Here is a 16939-nt window from a genome sequence, read left to right as displayed (position 1 = left end):
TGGTTTGGAAATCAGAGATAATTTTCCATGCCCATAATGAGAGCGAAGGTGAGTGATCCCCCTCTCCACACCAGGAAAACACTCCCATCCACCCAGAAAGGAGAGGAAAATGGTGTTACAACCTCATCGTCAGAGGCGTAAAACCTTCTGAGAATGTAATGTATGATTGTTTTTATAAACATCGTAGGCCATCAGTGTTAGCACCTGGCCTCCATTTGAATAAGGTTTCAGCAACAGGTAATCACCCCACTTTTTTCCTCCAGCTGCCTGGAGTGGGAGCAATCTCTTTACTGAGAGTGAATTAGTCTATTTTAAAGTTTGCCAACAGATAAAATGAAAGGGAAGAAAAGGATGGGGGAAGCAGGGCTGGCAGGGCCATGACTCAGTTCCATTCAGATCTCATTCTGGATTCGATTGGTGTAGAAACTAGACTTTAGGATGCCCGTGACTCATTGTCTATGGAAATGGCATTCCCTGGAGTTATGCAGTGCACAACCTATGGAGCTGTACATAGCAGCCCCAAGAGGCTTGAAGGACCTTTCTGTAGCTGTCTTTGGGGAGGCAGTGATCTCCTCCTGCCAATTGTTACACACATTTCTGCTGCAGTTGAGGTCTTAAACAGAAACCTTTAATCCACTTTGCAATGAGGTAGGTTGTAAATTCAGAATCAGATTTGAGAGTCTCCTTTGCTGTGTGAAGCTGTGCGTGCAGAGGCAGTGAGGAGATCAGGAATCAGACAGCTGTGGGTTTGAATGTTAATAGCATGATAGTCTGACGCTGTGTCCACAGGGCCTGGGTGCTCAGCTTCCTGGATTGTCCCATTCAGTCCTCCATGGCTCTACAGAGGAGGTGCTGTTGGATGAGGAAACAGATTCAGAATGGATGTCGCCCAGGGTTTATACCATTGGTTGGAGGGAGAGCTGGAGCAGTGAGTAGGGACATCCACCTCCAGAACCCCAAATCTTAACCTCTGTGGTTAGCTGCTCGGCTGGGTTGCCCTGAGCAAAGTGTTTTGCTCTCAGTCTACTCCTCATCTGCAAGATGGTCCTCGTGGGGCTGCCGAACTCACCGAGAGGGGATGCAGCTGAGGTCCTGGGTGTAGGTGCACAACAATTCACCTCTTTTGTTCGGGAATCAGGCCGTCCTCCCGGGACCAGAGAAGCGCCCCCTAGGACTGTCTTCTTGTAACAGCATCAAGCCCTGCTTTCTGAGAACCAACATTAGCCTGCATCTGGGATTTGTCTGCTTGTCCAGTGGGACATTCGTGCTTGGATGGTGGTTGTCCTGTTTACTTAATCCACTTGAAGTTCTCAGCCTTTTGAATCTAAAAAATAAGAACATTGGATTTGCTCAATCTCGTTTTCCAACACAATTGTTAATCAGCTTTTGAATGCTTATTTGTGGGCCAGATATAATTCAGTGTTAATCTGTGGTCTAGCATTGCCTGGTGACTAACTCCACCCCTGCCCTTCAGTTTACTTGTGTCTATCTATCTATCTCTGTCTCTCTACACACACTCTTTAAACGTGAAGTCATTCAGTGTCATTGCTTTTTCTGTTTTCTTGCTTGGGACAAGAAGATCCCTGATGCCAAGATCTCTACCTGAAAAGTCCATTTCAGCTTTGTAACAATTGGGTAATTGTCTCCTAAAATAAACCAGCAGCTCAAGGGCTGTGAGCTTGTCTTTTCAGTTATACGAACGCAGAGCTATTCTTGTCTAATGACTGCCCTGCCTGTGCCATTTCCTGTGGGCATGTGCAGTCATCTGAAAATGGTGGCCACCAATCCCACAGTTGGAGACAGCCCCAGCTACTTTTTTTGTAATGGCAGAGTGTCTACTACTGCTCTTCCTGTCATTCTTTGTCCTCTGCCTTGAGGTTAAGAGCCATTCTTTGTGCTTGTTTTCTTACCCCAGTTGTCCCCACTGGTTTGGAGTGGTTATAACATCACCTCTGCTTACCAAATCAATACTAATTCTTGCAGGAGCTAATTCCTGCCTCAAACTTTAGTAAGTTTACCAATTAAGCATTAAGACAATTTGCTGGGCTCTTCCCCAAATGAGAGCTCGGTTCCTGATTGGGGACCTTGGTAGGAAATCTCAGGGGGCTGCATTCCAGCAGTCTGTGAGCCCCACAGGCAGCAGAGCCCCCCTGGTGTGAGTGCTGTGTTCTGGGGAGGTGCCTGCTCAAGGTGCCATCTTCATATCAAATCTCTTTCTGTGCACATAAGCCTGCTTGGATGTCTGACATCAAAGAAATCACTGTAGGTCATGCAAATCCTTTTCATTACTTCAAAGTCTTTTGGGATGGTAGAAATTATTTGTAAGATACTAAGTAAACTGGAATCTAACAAAAAGGTTCCTTTAACTGTTTCTGACTCTCTTTCTCCTAAGAAATGAGCTACCAAGTTTGCATCAGGATGGCAGTCCTGAGCACCCAGAGTGATTGTTGAAAGATGCCAGTGGTTCCCAAGAGCCCTATGGGAGCAGCGAGGTGGGTGGCGAGCTGAGGAACATGGTGAAGTGGGCTGACTGTCCTGTCATGGACAGAATGGAAGTAGGCACACAGGGGAGTGTCCCAGATACCTGTCACCATGGAGCCTCACCATGGTGGGGGATGTCAGGCAGTTGGAGGTCGTGTGTTCAGGAGGGCCACATCTGAAAGGCCCCTCTGCACCCCGTGTTGCTTCCTCATAACAGCATACGTGGGCAAGGTGTGCAGATCTCCTTCACCACCTACTTGTACCCCCTTTGTGATGCAAATTATTTGCCCAGCAATCCCCCCAGCTTACCCTGTCCCCTTATCCCAGTCTTGGTTTACACAAATGTGTTCCCCTGTGAGTTACCTAAGAATCCATGTGCATTTTTCTCAAAATTTAGTTGATGGTCAGCGCCCTGGGAGAAGCCATTTTTAATGATATTCTGCACAGTCACATGCTGGTAGGTCACACTTGTGGGTTTGTGCATATGTGTAGACATGCATATGCACTATTTATGTAGTGTGTGGACACAAGGCACGTAGCTATATTTTCTCCCTATGCAGCCTTTCACGTGATTCACTGAATGCCACCAGGGTCCTTGGTGCTATTTCTGTTTAGGGTAACACTGACGATCATGAATTTCCAGGTGGCACTGAATGGCTGGAATTGGAAACGAGCTCTGTATTTAAGACCTGGGAGAAACTACCTTCTTTCCCTGTTTTTGTTTTGTTCAGCCTTACTGAGCTCATGGCAGGCATTGCCAAACTCAGAACCTTCTGATTGGAAAGGGAAGCATTCTTCAAATAAGAACAAACTCCTTTCCTCCCTATACCTCTGCCCACGTCACTCCAAGGATTGCAGAGGCAAGCTCCTGGCCTTTCTCCAGGTCTGGAGGTGAGCAAGTTCTCTGGCTCTGGAGATGTTTCAGCTGAGTCTAGATGACTGTTTGGCAGGAATGATAAAGAAGAAATTCCGGTGTCATACTAAACTAGGTTACTCCTAAGGTCTCATTCAGCTTTTAGATTCTGCAACTTCTACATGCTGAAGGTTCTTCAGAAAGCGGCTTTAGGGAATCTCAGGGCTTACTGTTGAGAATACCATTTGGTAGGTCCCTGTCCTTTATACTCAGCCAAGTGATGGTTGTCATGGCAACAGATCTGCTCCTGCGAAGGCTTTTCTAATAGTGTATTAGGGGACCTGAAGCTTCCTGAGATTGTTAGTAATTATCTACTAAAAAAAACCACGTTCTGAATATTGTGAACATTTTAATGGGCTCTGTTCCATCCTTATGGGGGCTGTTGGGGTCTGTATCAGGCCCATGTCTTAAAATAAAAAGACTTCTTTGTTTTGCTTTCATTTTTTTTTCTTTTGTGCATGTTCTTGCATGAAAGAAGAATCACTATCCTATTGTTAACAGTGCCTTCCACGAAGTAGGTGCTCAAATATTTAATGTGAGTTGAAAGGCAGGCAGAATAGCCAAGCATTGATCTAAATATCCTCTATTAGATTAACAGTAAGATACACTCTTTCCCCAGGTGACCTTGAATTTCAAACCAGGCATGCTCACAGCTGTGCGGTCCAGAACTCTTGTCCCCTTTGTTTTCACGCCACCATGCAGAAGGGGGTCCAAGGGTGAGTCTAATATATATAAAGAACCTCTCATTGCCTTCTCCTGGGAGCTCAGATTTAGCTTGGCTGCCAGAATGTTAGGAGTATCTGCTCTTCAGAATAGGATATTGTCCAGTTTTTTAACTTCTTCCCCCTTTATCAGTAAATATCTATTGAGCCTTTATTCTGGGTCATGCATCTTGCCAGACACTGGGAATTCAGGGGCGGCTTGGAGACAGCAAGATAGGAAGAGCTGAGCTTGCAACCATCCTAAGGTCCCCTTAGTATCCTCCATTCTCCCATTTTTATTTGCAAGTACTGGAAACCTTTGAACTTCTTCTAATCTTTGGCAAAGCAGAAGAAAAAAGCTTACTCTGTGCCCACCTTTTTATACCAAGTCACTCTGAAAGCTACATAAACATCCCAGGAATGAGGAGGTCGGAGGCCAGTGGGAACCAAAGGAACTTCTCTGACCCTCGCTCATCTTCTGATGAGCCATGTTGTCCCAAACATTGTCTGATACTCCCAAGCTTCCTCTTTCTCTAGACCACAGTTGCAGTTTCACTTGCTGGTCAGAGGACATCTGGTTAAAGGCAGAGTCTAGTGTTGGACGGGAGACCAAGCTGAGGGGTGGGGGAGCTTCACCAGCAGGGGCCTGTCCTAGCAGCAGACAGACCCCGTGTCCTAAAGGCACGCAGCACGGGGAGCAGTCACATTTCCCATGTCTGTCCTCTAGTCCAGGATGTCTAGTCCACCCAGATTTCATCTGGCAGGGTCTCTGTGTGGTGGGGGTATTCACAGTGAGTTGGGGAAAGTATATTGCCTGAAGAAATACCCTAACCCCTTTGACTCAAAGCATGGTTGGTAGTCTAGCAGCAAGTCAGCATCATCTGGGAGTGTTAGAAATGCCAAATCTGGGGCCCATTTCAGACCTTCCAAATCAGAATTTGCACTTTAGCATAATACCCTGGTGATCCTTATACACATTCAAGTTTGAGGAATTGTGTCTTTAATCCTGTTTTGAGATCCCAAGGCCAGGGTAGCAAATACAGGATGTGCATCTCTCCACTACTCCTGCCATCATGGCAGACATTGCTAGCCAATCTAGGCATTCTTTCCCATCTAGCCAGTTCTGGCCATGGCATCCTCAGCACAGTGCCTCAGGCATCTATTGCCCAGGAGATACAGCTTTTTGCCTAGACCTTACGGTTGAGAATTATGGCCCTCATCATTCCCCAGGGCAAAGAGAAGGAACACTAGGGCCCACTGAATGACCAGCTATTGGCAACTGGAAATACACAGCTCAGTGGCTATAAATCAGACCCCACTGGTCCTCTGGGGTTGGGCAGTGCAGTGGATTGAACATCCCCCACAAATTCATTGAAGCTTAATCCCTGCTGTAACTGATGGGAGTGGGAAATCCTATTATAATAATTGAAAGGCAGGACCTTGAAGAGGTGGTTAAGCTGATGGTTTAATGGTGGTCATGGGCATGGTTCTGAGGGCTTTAAAAGGAGAGCTTATGAGGAGGCATCTCTGCCATTCTGCCATGAGAGACCCCTACACTGCTATAAAGCCACCACCAAAGAAGACCCTCACCAGATTCCCTGGACTTTGGACTTCCCAGCCTCTGAAACTGTAAGCAATAAATTTCATTTTCTTACAAAGTACCCACTTCTGTGTATTTCGTTAAAAGCAATAGAAATGGGCTAACACAGGCAGTGAGTTTAGTGGGGCAGGGAGCTTGTATGCTCACCCTTAGGACACATGGTCAGTCCCTCCATCCTGCAGTCCCATGGCCTTCTGGCAACTTCCTGTTGGGTTTAATTGATGACTGAGCAACAGCCAGGTTTAAACATTCAGTGGTAGTTATTTCCCTTATTCGCATTCTGTTAGAAGAACACAGTAAATGGTAGCTGTTCCTAGTAATTTGGAAAGCAGCAAGGTTGCTTTCTGAGAGAAGATAAAGTCAGCATATTCTGGCATAGTTCAGGGATGTACAGAAACCCCTTCAAGAAACAAAGTAGTTCTCAGACCAGTAACACGCAAGCGTAACCTGATTCTTGATACTAGAGGTTTTAAGAATAGATGTTTGTCACAAGCAGGTCTGGCCACCAGCAGGAGCAGAGTAAGAGACCAGCCAGAGAGGCAGTGTGAAAGGCCCACTCTGTGGGGTCCCAGCAGAGGGCCATCCCCCTGGGGGAGATGGAAATGGCAGGTTCTTACTCTGATCCCCAAAACACTAACACCCCTCATCTGATGCCGTATCCATCAGGCCACCTTCTAAATTATCTGACATTCCCTGGAGGCTTCTTGGGAGATAATGCCTAGATCCGGCTCCTGTGAGCATCTTTTCTACCTGGCAGTTAAGTCTTGTGCACTAAGAAGACAACATGTGGTTTATGCATTAGGCCACATCTGCTTTGCTGGCATGAGTTGGTGTCCTCAGGTTGCTCAAGCCTGGCATCAGTGGGGGCGTCTGTCTGTGCCTGTGTAGCAGAGGCAGACCATGGCAGTGGGAGTTCACAGTGGCAGGTGTTGGGGAGCCAGCCGGCATTTCCCGGGTGACACTCCTGCAAGGCTTTGAAACCAGGCACCATTCCATCCCAAACAAAGGCAGGGAAGCGTCCCCATCGGAATGCGTTTGCTCCTAGTGTGGTTTTCCCATAGTGTGAGCAAGTCCGTGTTTTTGTGTTTCCATATTACCGTTCTCACTTTGCTTTTGAAATAGCAACAAAGAAAGAAGAATATTGGTCTAGGTGGCTGCCAGTACCATCGTGCACGCCAAAATCTTGTGTTTGCTGGTCTGAAGCCACCAGATGGTGGTAGGATTGTGTGTGGTTTTGTTTCCTCTGCTTTTTGAAAAGTCGTGAAGTGGGAGAGACTGCAAAGTGGGAGATTGGCTGAAAGATTGTCACCTGATAACAGTTTGCAGTATCTTACCCCCCTGTGTGTGGGCACATCGATGTCTTCCAAAACGTGACACCAACCGAACCTAGCATTTGCTGAACGGGCAGTATTAGCTGTCCTGTAAGCAGCAGCTGGGTTGTCCATTCATACTCAGCTGTGTACAGCAGCTGAATAATGCAGTTTTTTGAACAGGAAATTCCACGTGTTCTTCTCTTCCCTGAAGATTGATGTTGGATTGCCATTGCAGCAAAAGGGAAGTTGTGCTTCCTTTGTTGGGGGATTTTCAGGGTTTATTTTTGAAAACCTTTAAATTTTTTAAGTTGTTTTACTTTTGTTCTAAGGATCTTCTTTCCACAGCTTAAAGGACTACTCGTGTTTCTCATCTGTTAGGTTCTTTGAAGTCTGATTGTGTATTTGTTGCCAGAACATTTAGGTGATCGAAGTGGCACATACAAAACAGTTTGGAGAGTTTTGAAGCCATTTTCAGAGCTGATGTAAGGTGTTAGGACGCTTTTGAGTGACTTCGTGTGACCAATGTCTCTGCTGAGTGGAGAGAGGATACTTGTCTAATGTAAATAGGGTGTGGTCTGTGTGACAACTTGTAACACCAGGAACTGGTTGTTCCTCCTCTCCCTCCCTTCCCTGTAGTTAAATAAATGTAGGGTACCAAACTATGCCACCTTCTCCCAGTGGCCCATTTCTCCATGTCCAAAGGATAAAAATAAAATGCTGATGGAGCCGGAAGAAACATGGTGTGTTAATTTGATGTTCTTAATATCCTGAGTGTTTGCTTTGACCTTTAATGAAAATGGCGGTCCCCCTGACAGGAGCCAGCTGCCTCACAGATGTGCACTATGGACATGGACAAGCTTCCCTGAACAAGAGAAACGGCAGCAAGTGTGGCAGCCCTAAGAGTGCATCAGGAGCTGATCTCCTAGTTAGAGGCAAGAGTGTGATGCTGGACAGCGAGGAACTGCTGGTTTGCTGCTTCGAGAGTTTTGTAAGGCACTTTCCAGCTCTGCTGTCACCATGAAAATCCATCATTTCCAAGTTTAGGAGATGTACGCTATAGGAGGGTGGGGGGCTGTCTCCTCACTTTGTGGCACAGCCATTAGACCAAAGTAGCATCTCCTGAATATTTTTTGAGTATAGGAATGCTGTCCTGTCTCTACTCCAACATCTTGGGAAAAGGGGTCATATTTGGTCCAGCTTGGAGGTCACCTGGGGGATGTGCTCTAGCAGGTGTGCCCACCTCTAGCAGAAGTCTGGTTAGCCCCCGTGTCTGGAGCACCCAAGTGTTCCTTACTGATCCATAATTTTGTTGGTCTGGATATAGTTGATTACCTTCTGGCCTTTTAGATTTCACCCCTTGGATGAAATCTTTGGGCAAAGCATGTCTTTGTTAGGCAGGGAATCATGTTTGAACTTTTCAGGCATAAGAATTGAGCTCCCTCCTCTTTCTTATTAGAATTCAGGCTCACACTCAGATGCCATTTTGAAACACTTTATTCTTCCTTTTAAAGGCCACATACCATCACTTAGTGTGAAACACACCAGCGCGATTGCAGTAGCAGGGCACCGGGCTTCATGGTCAAGTCTGATGCTTGTGCACACGTACGCAGAGCTGTGCTAGCTGTGACGAGTGTTAGTCCCAGGCATTCCCCAGGGCAGCAGATGGTGTACCCAGCCATGCCCTGCTTGGCCCAGCCAGCACGGCAGCTGACACATGCTGACAGATCTTCTACGATGCACTACCGGGCAGTGCTCCAGCCACCGTCAAGGTGGAGAGACACCTGATATTTCAAGACTTCTGGGCTCTCTAAGAGCAGACACTGCAGAGGAAGAAGAGAGAGAAAGAGAAAGACCGTTTCCTTGTATACTAAAACTAAAATACTATAGTCTGCCACAGGCCACTGCAGAGTGGCCCTTAGTGTCTCATGACAATCTCAAGCACTGGATTCAGTAGGAGCCTTGCTTTTCATTCTTGGATGCAAGGAAGCTGATGATGTAAATGTTTTGAGCTTTGCAATATAAGAATGAACAGCCAAGGGAGATCTAGGGCCAGGGACACCTTTAAAAACTGTTTGGCAACGGGCAGCTACCTGCCTGTTTTGAAGGGTTGGGGTCAGAGGGACCAAGGTTTACCATACCTTGTGGTGCTACAGCTTTGAGCTCCATCAAATAACCACTTTGTGATGCATAACTGTCAATAAATATGAATGGAACCTTCCCAGGCAGGCCCTCTGAACCACTTCTTCTTGGCCTTTGATCTTCTGAGGTGTTTAGGAAGGAGGAACGAGTCTGGCTTTCCTGGGAACTGCACTTTGCACTGTTAACCTGCCTTCCTTGCATTGATTTGCCATCTCCTTGGAGAAGGGCGATATTAGATGTGGGAGGAGTGAGGGTTATTGTACAGTGGCTGGTGCATCGTTATGGACAGACGCTGTTCAGCCCAGCCAGAGTTAATTACTCTGCCTTCCTGTAGGACTTGGCTGATTATTGCTACATCAAAGCTCTGCTTAACTGGTCCACTGATAAACCTACCCACTGCTCCTTATTTTCTCTATAAAATATACCAACCCCTGTCTTCAGCAAGCTCACAGCTGGGGGGCTTCTCTCTAGAGTATTCACACACCTCTTCTGCCTGAGTCATAGGCTTAACCATGAGTTAGTTGTGTGTGATCCCAAACCTGTATGTGCCAGTTGTATGGACTGTCATTAAATAATTATAAGGTGCATAAACCTTTGGAATATGAATGTGAAAATCAGGATTTGTCAATTCTACAAAATATGTGGAATGTTTAGAAAGATATGATAAAAGCAAGTTGCTTTTCCAAAAAACAAAATGCTTGAGATCCCTGTACTGGCCAACCACCAAAAAAACCAGACAAAAACACCATAAAAACAAAACATCATCAAATTAAATTATGGACGAGGCAATGGTAAAAGGCTGAGGACAAAAATTGTAAAAATCTAAGATACTCAGATTGCTTCACAAGAAGCTCAAACTAGAAGTCATAGATGGTATATGTTTAGAGTGATCTATGCAACAAAGATGACACAAAACAGCAGGTGGCATACCCATTTTTGGAGGACAGCCATCAACATTTGAGTCTAAGCAAGTCAGTCCCTTACCAAGGTCACACGGCCAGTGAATGGGGGAGCTGGGCTTTGAAGCCAGGTTGTCTGATTTTCAGAGCTGAGTTCTTAACCGTTCTACCACTTTTCTCCTGCTGATTCAGGAGATGGCAAGGAGTTGATGCCAAGACTAGGGGTCATCCATGGTGAGAACATTGCTGCTACTGAAACTCTGTGGCTTGCAGGCTGCTTGGGGTCTACATATCACCTAAGTATGTGGCAAGGAGGAGACAGAGATGCTGCTAAGGAGCCCCCCGGACTCTTGGAAATCAGTGAGGGATAACAGGCTGGCTTTTGGGGTGGGTGAAACAGATTCATTTTGGAAAAAGATTCCTGATAACAATATGTCACAGAGGGGACCTATCCTCATATTTCGTATATTTGGTGTGTGTGGTGGTGATGTGCCTGGGAACCATATATTTACACCTCTTAGATCTTTACACCTGTGACCACGTGGGTGCAGTGAGTCGTTTCACTGGTGTGATAAAGTAAGCCACATTTAAAGTGCGATACTCTCCCATCTGCATGCAGTGGGGACAAGAAGGGAGTGCCTGCTGGGGTTAGGTTTGGTGGCTCCTGTTCTGTGTCTGGTGCTGCAGATCTTCAGAGACACTTTGAGCTGGCTGTTCACCGCTGGCTGGTGCCCAGATCGAGGTCGGGAGCCACTGAGCAGCTGGAGTTGCTATCCCATTCCATGCCTGTCCTCCTCCAAGTGCTCATTGGGTCCCATGAAAGAGCCCTTCCTAACTACAGAGACGGTGGATCTGCCGCTGCTGTGGTCCTGCCTGATGTGGGCCTCTCGGGCTCCCTGTCATAGTTATTAGCATACTTCTGATATTTTGGACTTGACCATAAGCTGCCTCTAGTTGAATTAATGTGTCCCTAAGGGTGTGGGGGAGGGAGTTAGTGCCTGTTGACTTATGTGGGCAATGTCCAGCTGTATGTTTTTAAATGAATGTTTCTTTAATGGCAAGTGGAATGTTTTCTTTGTTACGAGAACATGAGTCCTATTACTTCTGTGCTTATGAAGCTGGGGGCTAGGCAGGGAACTTAATAGCTTTTCATAGCTTCTGTGATGAACATTTGTGGGCAGGCTGCTGTTACAGCAGAGTATATGGGTTGTGGCTTCCCCAGGCCCAGTGCCAGAGTCAGTGACCCCTCCTGATGGGAAAAGGACACATGTTCCCTTAGACCAGTGCTTTTCAACAGGGGCGAGTTTGACCCAGGGGACATTTGGCAATGTCTGGACACATTTCTGGTTGTCTTGATTTGGAGAGTCTTACTGGCATCTGGTGGGTAGAGGCAGGATGCTGCAAAACATCCTACAATATACAGGACACAAACATCATTCTTGACAACAAAGAATGATCTGGTCTAAAATGTCCACAGAGCTGAGGTCGAGAGACCCTCCCCTAGGTGAACTGCCCTGCCCTGGATCCTGCTCCTGCAAAGGTTCCATTCCCTGCTGCAGAGAGCATTCCCCTGTCCAGCAGTCCCGCCTGACTCCTAATTAGCCTGCCATCAATATTAGCTCTCCGAAGCCAGCTGAGACGCACAGCGACTTATTGTAGCCGTGCGCTCCCACCAAAGCCGTTCGTAAATGTTGCTTCCTCCAGCCCTTCCCCACCCCCTGCAGAAGCCAGGCCTGACAGGACAGCTTTTCAGTCCTCGCTCGCCACCTGCCCACACTGCAGACCCCGACACTGCCTGCCCATTAGTCCCCCGCTGTGTGGGGAGACGGAAGCCTCTTGCAAATGAGGCAGCTTGGAGGGATGGCACAATGCCACTTGATGGATGCCACTGTCTTGCCTTTCTCTGCAAGGCTACCTGGGCAAGAGGCAGTCTGAAGAGTTTAACCACATGGGACTTTTGGGGGGGGAAGAACAGTGGCTCAGCGGCCTTAGCTTTTTTCTTATTTTCTCCCCCTCCCCACCCCAAATATGCATTAAACAATTTGTATTCTGTTTGTGACTTTAATGTGCCTCTTTGTCCTCAGTTGGGAATGTCTCCAGCTTGTCATAGCGGGAAAGAGCCTTTTGGTATCAGTAAAAGCAAGGTTTGTATCTCGGCTTTACCGCTGACCAGCTCTGTGGCCCTGAACAACTTAGTTAACCCTCCTGAGCTTCAGTTTTTTTCATTTATAAAATGTGGAAGATAGGACCTACCTCACAGGGTCGCCGTGAAGATTGTGTTCCCTGCACCACTGTGTTAAGTATCCCCCCAACCAATGTGGGAGCCCCTAAGCCCTTGTCTTCATAGTCTTTGGAATCACTTTAGTCCTTGCTCATGGTAGATACATGTTTGGGGTTGAATTGTGTTCCCCTAAAAGATATGTTGACGTCCTAATTCCCAGTACTGGTGAATGTGACTATTTGGACATAAGGTCTTTGCAGACATAATCAAGTTGGGATGAGTCATTAGGGTGGGCACTAGTCTGGTATGGCTGGTGTCTTCATAAGAGGGAAATTTGGACACAGACACACACAGAAGAGAATACATTCATGTGTGTTTCATGGGAAGACGCAGACACAGAAGAGGTGGCCATGTGACAACGGAGGCAGAGATGGGACTGATGTAGCTGCAAGCTGAGGGTTGCCAGAGCCACCAGAAGTGAGGAAGAGGCAAGGAAGGATTCTCCCCTACAGGTGTCAGAGGAGCACAGCCCTGCTTACACCCTGGTTTCAGACTTCTGCTTCCAGAACCGTGGGAGAAGCAATTTTGGTTGTCTTAAGCCAACCTGTTCACAGTACTTGTTGCAGCAGCCCTAAGAAGCTAATGCAATACTCAGTAAATGCTAGTGGAATTCTTAAGTGTCTTTATGTACACAGCGTATCATGTCGTGCGCAACGCATCATGTCATGCCCAGCATTCGTGCTCTCATAGGCCAGCCCCTATATTTTTTACTTCTTGCTTTCCACATACTATCTCCTTTGCAGATCATCCATCCTGTTTAGCACATTGGCTGATTTTGTGCTACTTTTGTGATTAAAACCTTTGCTTGTTATGGGAGAAAGTTCTTACATGTACCACATTGAAAAGAATGAAGATTTTTGCCATAAAGCATTTGCGTGTCTCTCAGCAGCAGCATCGAGTGGCTGACTGACATTTCTTCTAGGAGCGAGGTGATTCCTCATTCTGGGAGGAGGCACACGAGGCTGTTGCTCCCTTCCCTCTCCTTCAACTGGCAAGAAACAGAACCAAACCAAAGTGGCTTTAAAAGTAAGGAAATGTGTGCTCTTGCAAAATAGGAGCCCCAGGCCCAGGGGGAGAGTAGGTTCAGGGTGGCGGCTAAGAGAGGTTCCTGGGACTCTGGCTCTGTCTTCTGTCCAGAGGACCAGCCTCATCCCAAGGCAGGTGCCCCGTGGCCATGAAGATGGCTGGTGCAGCAGCTGGTGCTGCCTTGTTCACATCCTGTGGGTCTGTTTGGTGTGTTTCTCTCTTAAGATCAGGAAGCTTTTCCGGAGGCCTCCCCAGCAGCCTTCTCCTGTGTCTGTCTCATACCTGAACCAGCCACTGCCAAAGGGGCTGGAATTAGTATCATGGCCCCAGACTAACCATCTAGGATAAATGGATGCAGGAAAGTCAAGTACAGTGCCCCTCGACTCTCCAAGTCCACAACTCTTACCCATCTTTGGTAGGCAGAATAATGGCTCCCGAAAGATGTCCACGTCCTAATTCCCAGAACCTGTGACTATGTTACTGTGCGTGGCAAAAGGGGACTGTGTGGCTGTGATTCAGTTAAGGACTTTGAGACACGGAGGTTATCCTGTGTGATCCAGGTGGGTCCAGTATAACCACAAGGGTTCTTATAAGAAGGGGGCAGGAGAATCAGAGTCAGAGAAGATATAAGGAGAGAGGCAGAGGTCAGAGAAGATGCAACACATCTGGCTTTGAAGATGGAGAGAAGGGGCTGTGAGCCAAGGAATATGGGCAGCCTCTAGAAGCTGGAAGAGGCAAGGAAACAGATTCTCTTCTAGAGTTTCCAGGGAGCATGGCCCTGCTGACACCTCGATTTTAGCCCAGTGAAACTGATTTTGGATTTTTCACTACCAGAACTGTAAGATAAGAAATTTGTGTTGCTTTAAGCCACTAAATTTGTGGTTATTTATTATAACAGCAATAGAAAACTAATACACCATCATTTTTCTAGGCTGATCTTGAATCAATATAGACATTTTCTAAAATTAAGTATCCTGTATTTATTTGGAATCTGTTATTTGTATACCTTCTATGCGCACACCATATTTATGAACAAAAGACAAACCCAGCTCCTGGTCTCACCTCCAGGTATGGCCAGAGTGGTGATTTACTCTCAAAATGGAAAGTGGTGTTTCCCTCATTCATCACCAGTGCTGGGTGCCAGAAATGCTGAAATAGTAGGATCTTGTCCTCACTTACAAGCTGTTAAGTTGCCTCAACCAGCCATTTGATTCCATAAATATTCTCACTGTCAAACTGGAGCTCTTACAGATGCCTTCTCCATCTTCATAGCTAAAGCCAGTTTCCTCCAAAGCTTATTCAAACCTGCTGATTTTTTTTCTTTTCTTTTCTTTTTTTTTTTAAGTTCTATCAAGGGTTGGGGGAGAGCATAAGATGTTGTTAAGTACATCCACATATTGACCTATTTTTACGGTGACCCATGTTCCTGAGGTCGGCAGTAATTCTACCGGCTGGGTTCTGGGGTCCTCAGAGGATGTCATCTGCCTCCTGCCCTCGTGCCAGTTGGACAGAGACACTGCTGTTTGGAAGCTTTCTTTGTGGTTCTTTATTTCCTTTTCTCTACAAGGCTTCCTGTTTGCAGAGGCACAGTGGTGGAGCACAGGCATTATGTTTAGAAACTTCTCGCCATTGTACCATAGTTCGGCCGTTTCTGGGAAGCTTTGGGCTTTCCTGGGGGTGATAAATGACCCCTGATGATCCATGGGAAATATCTGGGAAGGTAACAGAAATAGTGGAGCAGAGAAATGGAGGTGAGGGAACTGACCTCTGAGGCAATCCTTTCCACCATCCTAATTCTATGGAGAGGAAATTGAGGTAGGGTTTATTACTGAAGCAGCTCTGTGTCACTGAGCTCTCTGTAGCAGCTCGGCAAGGTTGGAGCTCAGTTTCTGTGGTCTCAGTCAGACAGTTCTAATTGATTTGATTCTCAGCTTGAGAATCAAAATTTGAGAGCCAGCTGTAAGGACCTAATATCCATAATAGTCTATCGGCTTAGTGCGGTATTTGTTTTTCTCTGTCTCTGCACCTTCCTATCTCCCTTTGTGTATAATAAGTGCCATATAGCCGTGTGGATAAATGTGTAGACTTTGGAGATTCACCCTGGGTTTCAGTCCCACTTACCAGCAGTGTAACTATGGTCAAAGTACTGGAGGCACTTTTCCTCCATAAAATGGGGGTGATAATAGTGCCAGTGCAACTGGGAGTGTCACAAGGATTGCGTGAGTTAATACGTGCAGAATACTTATTAGGCTAATGCCTAGCACATCCTAAGCGCTGTACAAGTGGCTCAACTTTCCGTGACCTTAAATATTGTTCTAGAGCATTTTAAATGACTGCGTGCTATTCCATGTCTGACTGCGTTCTGTGGTTTATTTAACTAGATCCCTATAAAGGGATTTTGTTTTCATTTTTTAAAATGTTGTAAACAACAATTTGATGACTACTTTCGTAGGTAAAAGTTTGCTCTCATCTTTAATTATTTCCTCAGGTTAAATGTCTAGGATTAGAATTGCTGGGGTCAAAGAGTGTGCATATGTTTATGGCGTTTCTTGATAGACACTACCAAATTTTCCTTTAGGAATACTCCTACCAACAATGAATGAGTGTACCAGTTTCCTTGTGTGGCCAGGTTATTAACTTTTGATCAAGTGAAGGCCCAGGAAAAATACATATTTGCCTGGAGATAAAACATTCCTCATCCTTGCTTATAAGCAATAAAAACAAGGAACTGGAGAGAGCCCATAAAGCCTGTAGAGCATGTGAAAACAGCACCCTCTACTGGCTGTCCCTGGTGGAGACGTATGAAGGGTGGTAGATGGTGTTGCTGAGATGGACCCTGGATACAAGTGCCAGGAGGTGTAAGGGGCAACATTGTTAAAAGATATCTGGTCATTTAAGAAGTCAGCCTCAGGTGACATTTATAGTTTACGCAGGTTCTTTTACAGCAGTGGTTCATAATGGGGTGATTTTGCCCCCCAGGGAACAGTTGGTACTATCTGGAGGCATCTTGGGGTGTCACAAATCTGGAGGGGTGGAGTAGGGAGCTTGTTACTGACTTCCAGTGGGCAGAGGCCAAGAATGCTGCTAAACGTCTTGCCAGGCTCAGGGCATCCCCACAACACAGAATCGTCTGGCCCAGAACGTCAATAGCTTTAAGGTTCAGAAACCCTGTTTTAGAGGAGTGAAAAAATAACCCCGAGAGGGCTTCTCTTTTCAGACTAAAATAAAATATAGAAATATTAATATATATAATACATGTCATTTATTATTTCGTTGTAGAAACCTGTTAGTTTTGCAGACTAAAATAGAAAGTAGGTGGTACTGAAACAGACATTTGGCCTTTCTAGAAGAAAGGGGAGAGGAAAATACAACCCATAATAATGTCACAAGTACTAATAAGAGAGGGGATTTTTTTCTGTTGACATGACATGGCTAAACCTGCCATAAATTCCTGCGGCTTTCCCTTGAAGGCCCTCTCTGTTAAAAATAGTGCTTTGTTTGACACTTTCCCCCCAATTTCACAAGCGCCAGTGTTTTCATAACATTTATAATTGTACCTTCTAGTGTTGGTTGCGGAATTGCCATC

General features: G+C 46.1%; 1 protein-coding gene across 5 annotated transcripts in view; it reads left to right on the top strand.

Annotated features, from left to right (window-relative positions):
- The window catches only part of MTSS1 (MTSS I-BAR domain containing 1), a 151527-nt gene that overhangs the window by 100686 nt on the left and 33902 nt on the right, over window positions 1–16939 (top strand). The window lies entirely within an intron of this gene.

The sequence above is a fragment of the Cynocephalus volans genome, chromosome 15, assembly GCF_027409185.1.
Source record: "Cynocephalus volans isolate mCynVol1 chromosome 15, mCynVol1.pri, whole genome shotgun sequence".
NCBI classification, from domain to species: domain Eukaryota; kingdom Metazoa; phylum Chordata; class Mammalia; order Dermoptera; family Cynocephalidae; genus Cynocephalus; species Cynocephalus volans.
Note: the sequence above shows the minus strand (reverse complement) of the source record. Positions and strands in the feature narration are given on the sequence as shown.